Source organism: Petaurus breviceps, unplaced genomic scaffold (assembly GCF_028583685.1).
Source record: "Petaurus breviceps papuanus isolate PSGF00001 unplaced genomic scaffold, PetGlider_PUasm1.0 126, whole genome shotgun sequence".
NCBI lineage: Eukaryota > Metazoa > Chordata > Mammalia > Diprotodontia > Petauridae > Petaurus > Petaurus breviceps.
In genome coordinates this window covers 71,987,266-71,996,696 of record NW_027185655.1, presented here as the reverse complement: position 1 = coordinate 71,996,696, position 9,431 = coordinate 71,987,266, and the positions used below count along the sequence as shown (strand labels likewise).

The 9,431-nt window shown below is 35.2% G+C and overlaps 1 pseudogene; it reads left to right on the top strand.

The window, feature by feature from the left end:
- The first annotated feature begins 262 nt into the window (after positions 1-262).
- On the top strand, positions 263-961 carry LOC138170489 (large ribosomal subunit protein uL11 pseudogene; annotated as a pseudogene).
- Positions 962-9,431: the final 8,470 nt, after the last annotated feature.

Here is a 9,431-nt window from a genome sequence, read left to right as displayed (position 1 = left end):
ACCTCTGGAATATCATATTCCAAGCCCTTCGATCCCACAGTGTAGAAGCTGCCAGCTCCTGGGTTATCATGATTGTGTTTCCACAATATTCAAATTGTTTCTTCCTGGCTGCTCGTAATATTCTCTCCTTAATCTGGAAATTACAGAACCTGGCTATAATATTCCTAGGAGTTTTCTTTTTGGGATCTTTTTCAGGAGGTGATTGGTGGATTTTTTCAACCTCTATTTTGCCCTCTGGTTCTAAAACATCAGGGCATTTTTCTTTAAGAACTTCCTGGGTTCCAGCTCGTGGTGGTGAAGGTGCAACTTCTTTCGGTCGTCCCGAATCCGGGTTCATCCGACACCGGCAGCCACCCCGCAGCGTCCAGGCCAAGTTTCCACCTTCGTCGCCGCCATGCCGCCCAAGTTTGACCCAAATGAAATTAAAGTCGTGTTTTTAAGGTGCACTGGTGGTGAAGTTGGTGCAACATCAGCTCTGGCCCCCAAAATTGGTCCCTTGGGTTTGTCTCCCAAAAAGGTTGGTGATGACATTGCCAAGGCAACCGGTGACTGGAAAGGACTAAGGATCACAGTGAAGTTTACCATTCAGAACAGACAGGCTGAGATTGAGGTTGTGCCTTCTGCCTCAACCTTGATCATTAAAGCCCTAAAGGAACCTCCTCGGGACAGAAAGAAGCAGAAAAATATTAAACACAATGGAAACATCAGTCTTGATGAGATTGTCAGCATTGCTTGACAGATGAGGCACCAGTCCTTGGCAAGAGATCTCTCTGGAACCATTAAAGAGATACTTGGGACAGCCCAGTCTGTGGGCTGCAACATTGATGGCTGACATCCTCATGATGTCATTGATGACATCAGTAGTGGTGCTGTTGAATGCCCAGCAAGTTAAAAGCTACAAAGGAGACTGTTGCAATAAATTTAATATTTGACAACAACAACAACAACAACAAAAAAAGAACTTCCTGGAGCATGATTTCTAGGTTCTTACTTTGATCATGGCTTTCAGGTCATCCAATAATTTTTAAATTATTTCTCCTGGATCTATTTTTCAGGTCAGCGGTATTTCACATGAGATATTTCACATTGCCTTCTGCTCTTTCATTTGTTTAGATCTGTTTAACAGCATCTTGATTTCTTATAAAGTCATTAGCTTCCATTTGCTCCAATCTAATTCTGAAGAAATGATTCTCCTCAGTGAGCTTTTGAGACTCTTTTTCCATCTGGCAAATTCTGCTTTTTAAGGCATTCTTCTCCTCATTGCCTTTTTGAGCCTCTTTTACCATTTGAGTTAGTCTATTTATGGGGGGCTTGATTTTCCTCAGTCAGGCTGTTGGCTCTCATTTCATAATTATCTTGTATCGTTCTCATTTCTCTTCGCAATTTTTCCTCCACTTCTCTTATTTGCTTCCTAATGTCCTCTGTGGCCTGTAACCATCTCCTATTTTCCTTTGAAGCTTTTGGTGCAGGAGTTCTGACTTCACTGTCTTCCTCCTGTTCCATGCTTTGCTCCTTTTTTTCCCCAAAAATGGCGTCAAATGTTGGAATCTTCTGTCTGCTTTATTTCCTTTCCCTGGTCATGTTGCCCCTCAGTCACTTGACACCTGGGTTTTTTGCCACAGTTGGACTCTGCCACCAGACAGAGGAGCTTTCTTCCCAAACACTGGGGTTTTCTCAGCTGCTGGAAGTATTAGAGGGGTGCCCTCTCTGAGGTTTGCATACACTCTGGCAAGCTGGACACACAACCCAGGACCTCCACCCTAGACTGCAATCCAGATCCAAGAAGATTAAAGCAAGAGCGATTACCACTCATACTGGTGCTTGGTCCCCCTTCACTCTGAAGGCCAGGAGCTAAAGCTGCCACATGGCACTGGTGGCTGTGCTGGTGTCTCAGCTGCTTCTTGTCATGGGGACAAAAGGCAGGCACTCCCACTTACTGGGTCCCAAAGTCCAAACTGCACTGACCTCTAACTTTGTCCTTTGCATCTATGTGTTGATAAATCTGGAAGGGGCCACAGCTGCTGCTGATCTGGAATCCCTCCAGCTGGATAGCTGGTCAGGCCTTCCCTGAGCCTAAAGCTTTGCCTGGGACTGGGTTCCGCTCCCAGAGTGCTGTGCTGGCTGATTCCTGCCAGCCTGCTGGGCTGGCCTCAGTGGTTGCTTAGCATCTCTGTGTCATTTTGTGGGTTCTACAACTCCAGTTAAAAGTCCCCTTTTTACATGGATTGGGGGAGTTGGAAGCCAGAGCAGCGAGACGATCTTGCTTCTACTCCACCATCTTTACTCTGCCCCTTCTTGGCATGAATTCTGAGTGTCAATGCAGCCAAGTTTTATATCTGTATTTTAACAGAGAATCTGTTAAAGTGTTGGAAAATCAAAATATTTAATGACATTGTAAAATCATTATATAAAATAACAATTAACTTTGGAACATTATTTTGTTTTATATGAAAGAAGATATATATATATATATAACCCAAATATTTAAATATATCTTGAATATTTCAACAAATCTGCAATTGTGTTATTGTGAATACTCTTCAAAAATGCAAATAGTAGTCAAACTGTGTCCTATTACAATGGTATCACACTCACATAAAAATGGAAGCCACTAAACTGTTTATAAGTGTTCCTACAGCAGCATAATGACTTAGAAAAATCACACATTAATATTATCTATGTCCTATTGTATTTTATTTTGTTAAATACTTTTGCATTATATTTTAATGTGATACTAGACAGATGACAGTGTTTGATGCCTCTGTTACACTTATATCCATGTTGCTGAGTTTCACCCTTCTAATTCCAGACAATAATAACAACAAAAAAGACATCATATTTTATCAAACCTGCGGAGCTTCTTTAAATGCACTTAGGCTTATCCTTATTCTAGTTTTAATTCTCTTGTCATCATTGGAATCTCAGAGTTGAAAACAAACTGAGGCCAATAGTTCAACAAAATTATGCAAAAATCTATTCTCCAATCTACCAAGAAGGTGACTAATTACCCAGGATTTCCATGAAGACTTTTAGTGTTAGCAATCTACCTATCCTAGTTTGAATAATTCTCTTAGAAAAATAGGGGTGGTTATGTTGCACAGTGAATAGCGCACCAGCCCTAGAGTCAGGAGGACCTGAGTCCAAATGCAGCCTCGGACACTTAACACTTATTAGCCATGTGACCTTGAGCAAGTCACTTACCCACAACTGCCCTGCATCCCCCCTGCCTCCCAAAAGCAAAATTAATTAATCAATTAAAGTGAGAAGGTTGCACATAAGTAACAATATTGTTTTAAGAACAATTTTGAGCAAATAACTCATTTTGACTATTATACTCTAGTTTCAAAGGCCATATTAAGGAAAACATCTGCATTAAGAGAAAGAATAAATAAATATGTAAGTGTTATATATAAATATGTCTGAACAGGTTGTGGTATATTAATGTAACGGAATACTATTTTACTCTAAGAAATGATGAACAGGCAGACTTCAGAAAAACATGGAAAGACTTATATGAATGTGAAGTGAAATGAGCAGAACATGAAGAATACTGTAAATATTAACAGCCACGATGTGTGATGACTGATTTTGTTAGCCTTAGCTCTTCTCAGCAATGCAAGGACTTAAAATAATTGCAAAGGACTCATGATGGAAAATACCATCCACATACAAAGAAAGAACTACAGAGTTAGATTGCAGAGAGAAGCAGTATATTTTCTTTTTTGTTTTGCTTTGTTTTTTTTTTTCTTTTCCTTGGTTTCATCCATTCCTTATAATTCTTCTTTGCAACATTACTAATGTGTATATGTGTGTATATGTGTTAAGTGGTAATGTTTTTGTAGAGCCCATATCAGATTGCATGCCATCTTGGGGATGGAGGGGTAAGAGAGGGGGAGAAAATTTAAAACTTATGGATATGAATGTTGAAAATTGTAAATAAATTGATAAATTGGGGAAAAAAAAAGAAAACACAGATCATAATGTTTCCTACTATATTTGTGGGGTTTTTTTTTTTAATAAGAATGAGTGTTGGATTTTTTCAAAAGTTTTTTCTACATCTTTTGATATCTTCATATGATTTTTATTGGGTTTTTTTTGATATGCTCAATTTATGCTGCTAATTTTCCTAATAGTGAACCATCCTTGAATTACTAGAATAAATCCAACTTGTTCTTAATGTATGAACTATGTGATATATTGCTGTCATCTCCTTGCTTGTATTATATTTAACATTTGGGCAAAAGTATTCATTAGGGAAGCTGATCTATGATTTTCTTTCTGTTTTTGTTCTTCCTGGTTTTAGTATCAGCATGATATTTATGCCGAAAAAGGAACTTGGTAGGGCTCCTTTGCCTGTTTCCCCAAATAATTCCTATTATATTGGAATTAATTTTCCTTTCAATGTTTGGTAGAATTTTCCTGATAATCCATCTGGTCCTGGGCATTTTTGCTTTGTGAGCTCTTTGATGGCTTTTCAATTTCTTTTTCTAAGATAAGGCTATTTAAGTATTTTTTTAAAGTATTCTATTCCTGTCTCTGTTAATCTGGGTGATTTATGTTTTTTGTACATATTCGTCCACTTCATTTAGATTGTCAGATTTATTATCATATAATTGGCCAAAATAGTTCTTAATAATTGTTTTAATTTCATCTTCATGGTTGGCGAGTTCTCCCTTTTCATTTTTTATACTGGTGATTTGGTTTTCATCTTCTTTTAATCAAATTCATGATTTATTTTTTGCTGTTTTTTTTTCCACAAAATTCCCAAGTACAGCTAATAGTTCAGTGGTTATATTACATTCAATTTCATAAATCTCTCCTTAGATTTTCAGGATTTCTAATTTTCTGTTTAATTGGAATTTTTATTTTTTTAAGCTACATGCCAAATACATTGAAATGGTCTTTTTCTAGCTTGTTTATATGAGCATGTAGAGGTATAGATTTTCACCTAAGCACTGTTTGACTACATCACATCCATTTCACTATGTTTTCTTATTATTGTTATATTGATTATTGAAGCTATTATTTCTATAATTTGTTCTTTGATCCACTCTTTCTATATGATTAGTTTATTTTTTAATCTATGTCTCCCTGGTCTATTATAGAATATAAATTTTTTATTCCATTATCATCTGATAATGAAATTTAATTTAACATTTTAATGAGTTTAATATTTCTCCCTTTCTGTGAAGGTTTTGTGCCTTGATACATGGTCAATTTTTGAATAGGTGCCATATGTCACTGAGAAAATGGTTTACTCCTTTTTATTCCCTTTCAACTTTCTCCAGATATTGATTTATATTATCTAACTTTTCTATAATTCTATTCATGACATTCTAAAATTAACTCTTTCTACACTGTCCATTTCATAGACATGTCATCTATATCTTTATCCAAGTCATTGTTAAAAAGGCAAAATAGCCCAGGACAAAGTACAGATTTCTGGGGAACACTACTAGAGACTCTTTCCTTAGTTACAATTAGTCTGCTAACAACTTGTTTTGGATCTGGCCATCTGATAACTTCATTATTAACCTAAGTGTACTTTAATAGAACAAGTAGGTTTTTATCTTTTCCACAGCAATAAAATGACAAACTTTGGTAAATGTTTGCCTAAAATCTATATGTAAATTTTATATTTAATAAAAATCCTATGACCTTTAAAATAGTAATTGTCAAAAGAGAAATTAAGTTAGTCTGGCACAATCTTTCCCTGTGCAAGCCATGCCAAATCTTTTCGATTGCTGTTTACTTTTCAAAAGGTTCTGCAAATATTCCTTCAAGAATACATTTTAGAATTTAATCTGAATTTGAAGTCACACTTGCTAACCTGAATTACCTTCAGTTTAAAAAAAAGATGGTACTTTTCCTATTTCCTAAGAAATTTAAAGTATTACTCAGAATTTAATGCTTTCAGTATTTGAGGCTCAATAAGTCATCTTAGCCTGGTTACTTAGGCACATGAAGTACAATTCAGTGCCCTGATAAAATTTCCATATTTCTCTTGAGAATCAACCCAACACAATGAGGAAAAGGACTTTAATAAATCAATCTAAATAACTAAATGGGGCTGCTAGGTGGCGCAATAGGTAAAGCTCTAGCCCTAGAGTCAGGAAGATCTGAGTTCAAATTTAGCCTCATCACTGACTAGCTGTGTGACCCTGGACAAGTCAGTTTATGTCACTTGTCTTGTTTTCCTCTTTTCCAGCTGTAAAATGAGCTGGAGAAGGAAATTATAAACCACTCTAGTATCTTTGCCAAGAAAACTCTAAATGGGTTTACAAAAAGTTGGAAATTATTAAATAACAACAAAAATTTTACAAATAAATAATATTTATTAAAATCAAATACAAAATAAATCAAATAAAATATAAATGGTCTGATAATATGCTACTGGGAGAAGCTAAATGTGGTCTATTATATGCAATGGACAGAGTTCTTCCTGCCTGGAAATTATCATGAGTGAAATGTGGCTAGTAGAAAGAAGAATAGTTCAATTTCTCTAAGCTTACTGGTTCAAACTTTCCTTGGGGCAGGGAGATATTATGTAATTAACATTTTAGTTTTAATCATCTTACTGCTTTTGGACTACATGGAGTAAACAAACATATTTTTAAGTCAACAAAAGGGCTTAAAAAGCAGAATAGATGACTGTATAGTAATAAATCTCTAAAAGAAGTATCTACCTCGGTAGGATAATATACCTATAGATAAGCCAGCTGTGATTTCATTGGGAGGTGAGAAAGCCTTTACTTGGAGCTTCCAAAGTTCAAAACCAAACCTCTATGTGTTTGAGGAATAACACTAAGCATGTCACTAATGTGGATGGTAGTGCTGTCATAGACAAATTTACTATTTCCTTTGGAAACTGTCATTAAATAGAAGCTTTTGCAGAGGAGCCAAGTACTATATAAAAATCAAGTGTGTGCAAAAACCTGTTCTGTCTTTGGAAAAAGGTGTGGAACATCTGTTCAAAATAGAATGCACCAGCTCAGTGACTTAATTGGTGATGTCCTTGTAGTGAAAGCCTGAGTAAGATTCTGCCCCTGCTTTGTCTTGCTCAGTTAAAGTTGTTTTAACTAAAGACATTCAAAACTTGCATGAACTTTTATTTAAGCCAAAGCCCCATTCAGTAATTCTTATTTCCTTTTGGGGGAAAAAACAAAAATGGGTCTCTTTAGTATGATCAAAGAATTCTCAAGAAATTGCTCTTACCCACTGTAATAAATCAATATCTGAAAAATTTATGGCTGCAAGTTAACAATGTCATTCTTTCTATAAAAAGACTGAAAGCTGTAATGAATTAAAATGCTTGGAAACCTAAAATCATTACAGAAAACTGACAGGAAGATATTCAGAAATATACACTACTGATATGGGAGAGATAAGGGCAGGTGGAGTGAGGGAGAGAGCTTTGGCAGAATTAGGCTTCATTTTTAAAAGCACTCCTGATCTTTCCTTCATTTACTTGTACATAGAGGTTGAAATGACAACTTAATTTGGTTATAGTGTTCTAATTTTTTTAAAGTAGAACCACATAAATATTTCTGCACTAAAGTTCATCTTAAGGTCTAATTATGGCTTTTGAGGCAATCCCGGTTTGGTATTTTTCTTTGTTTTTGCTAAACCAATGTATTGATGGGTAAGTCTTAACAAGATGAAAAAGAGTTGAGTATCCCCAAATAGACTGTGTATTTCATTTAAATGTCACCATAGCTAATTTCCAAATTATTTCCATTATCCAAATCATGGCCACCATTCAGTCACAGCCCCTAATGAAGGCTCTGCTAAATTTGGCTATATGGTGATCTATTCCAGTGGAAAGAGCACCTGTAATACATGAACTTTAATTCTTTAAATATTATATTGTAAGTGTATCAGGTACTGATGAGTCTCTACTGTGTTTTCACTGTCACCTCTCCTTCCCTACATGTCTCTTCTATTAAGTTTTCCCCAATTTCTTCCTGACATTTCACCTCTTGGTTGAAATAAATAATACAAACTCAAGGGCAACTAAATATAAAACATTTTTCACGCTATTTTATTTTTATATATCAGGAGAACAAATTATTTTAACCTTAATTAGTTGGATAATTACCTTATTTCTCTACTCTTTTTATCCATTAAAAATAATAATAATGGAATGTACCTAACACATTTTAAAAATATATTAGTCATGTGTTTTCTTTTCACATCTCAGTAACTTCCAGATATAAGCTTCCCATCCCACATGCAAAACACCAAATCTTTTTCACAAGGAAACATTTAAATACAATCTTATACAGTGGCATAGCTAACAGTGTACACTGTGTTAACAGTGTACACAAAACTCTGAAACCATATTCCTTCAGCTCTCTTTAGAGAAGGTAAACTTACCAAACTCGGAAACTTTTTTTTTTCTTTTCTCTTCCCCTCATTTGAATGTAAAAAAATTAACATTAATTTTAAAAAATGAATCCTAAATTCTCTCTTGAAAATATTTCACTTACTTTTTAAAAAAACCCTAAAATATTTTGATGCTTTTCTTATAAATTGTTGCTTTTGAGAGAGAAATTAGCAGGCAAAAAATAATACAATTGATGCCACTTTCAAGTTTGTTAATTTTTTCTTATGGAAAATACATGTATATGTATGTATAAATGCACACAAACATAGATGGATAGATAGAGAGAGGGGGAGGGATAGATAGATAGATAGATAGATAGATAGATGGATGGATGGATGGATGGATGGATGGATGGATGGATGGATGGATGGATGGATAGATGGATGGATGGATACATAGATGGATAGATACACAGATAGATAGATAGATAGATATATACATACATACATACATAGATTATTTACTTTTGTGGCTACAGTTTAGTAGCCTGTGGAGTTTGGGGAAAATGAATAACAAAAGTTATACCTTGAGTGTGAAATCTAATGAATGAGAAGTGAGGGAAGTGTTGTGTTGATATGACTGCAAGGTAAACTTGTCAAAGAAGGTACTGACATATTTACAAAGTTGATGTTATTTTTTTTCCTTTTTTGTTATTTACAAGGCACCAATCCCAGAATCCAAAGGATTAGGGGATGAAGGCAGGGAGGATGTGAAATACCACCAGATAATCCTTTTCTTTCCAGGTCCTAAATAACTTCATTTATGTTTCTTCTAATGTTTGCTTCTTTAGTCTTCATTTTTGAAACAACAAACCATGAAGGTGACAAATTACTTGAAATATGTGCAGAAAGTATCGGCTTCAAAGAATTACTTGTTAAATGAATAAGAATATACTAAATTCATGTAGTTGTTCTCTAGTGGGAAAATTGAAAGCGACTGAAAACATTCAATACACTGCAAGACAAAGTTCTCTCTCTGTGTCTCTCTCTCTGTCTCTGTCTCTCTCTGTGTGTCTCTCTCTGTCTCTGTCTCTCTCTCTCTGTCT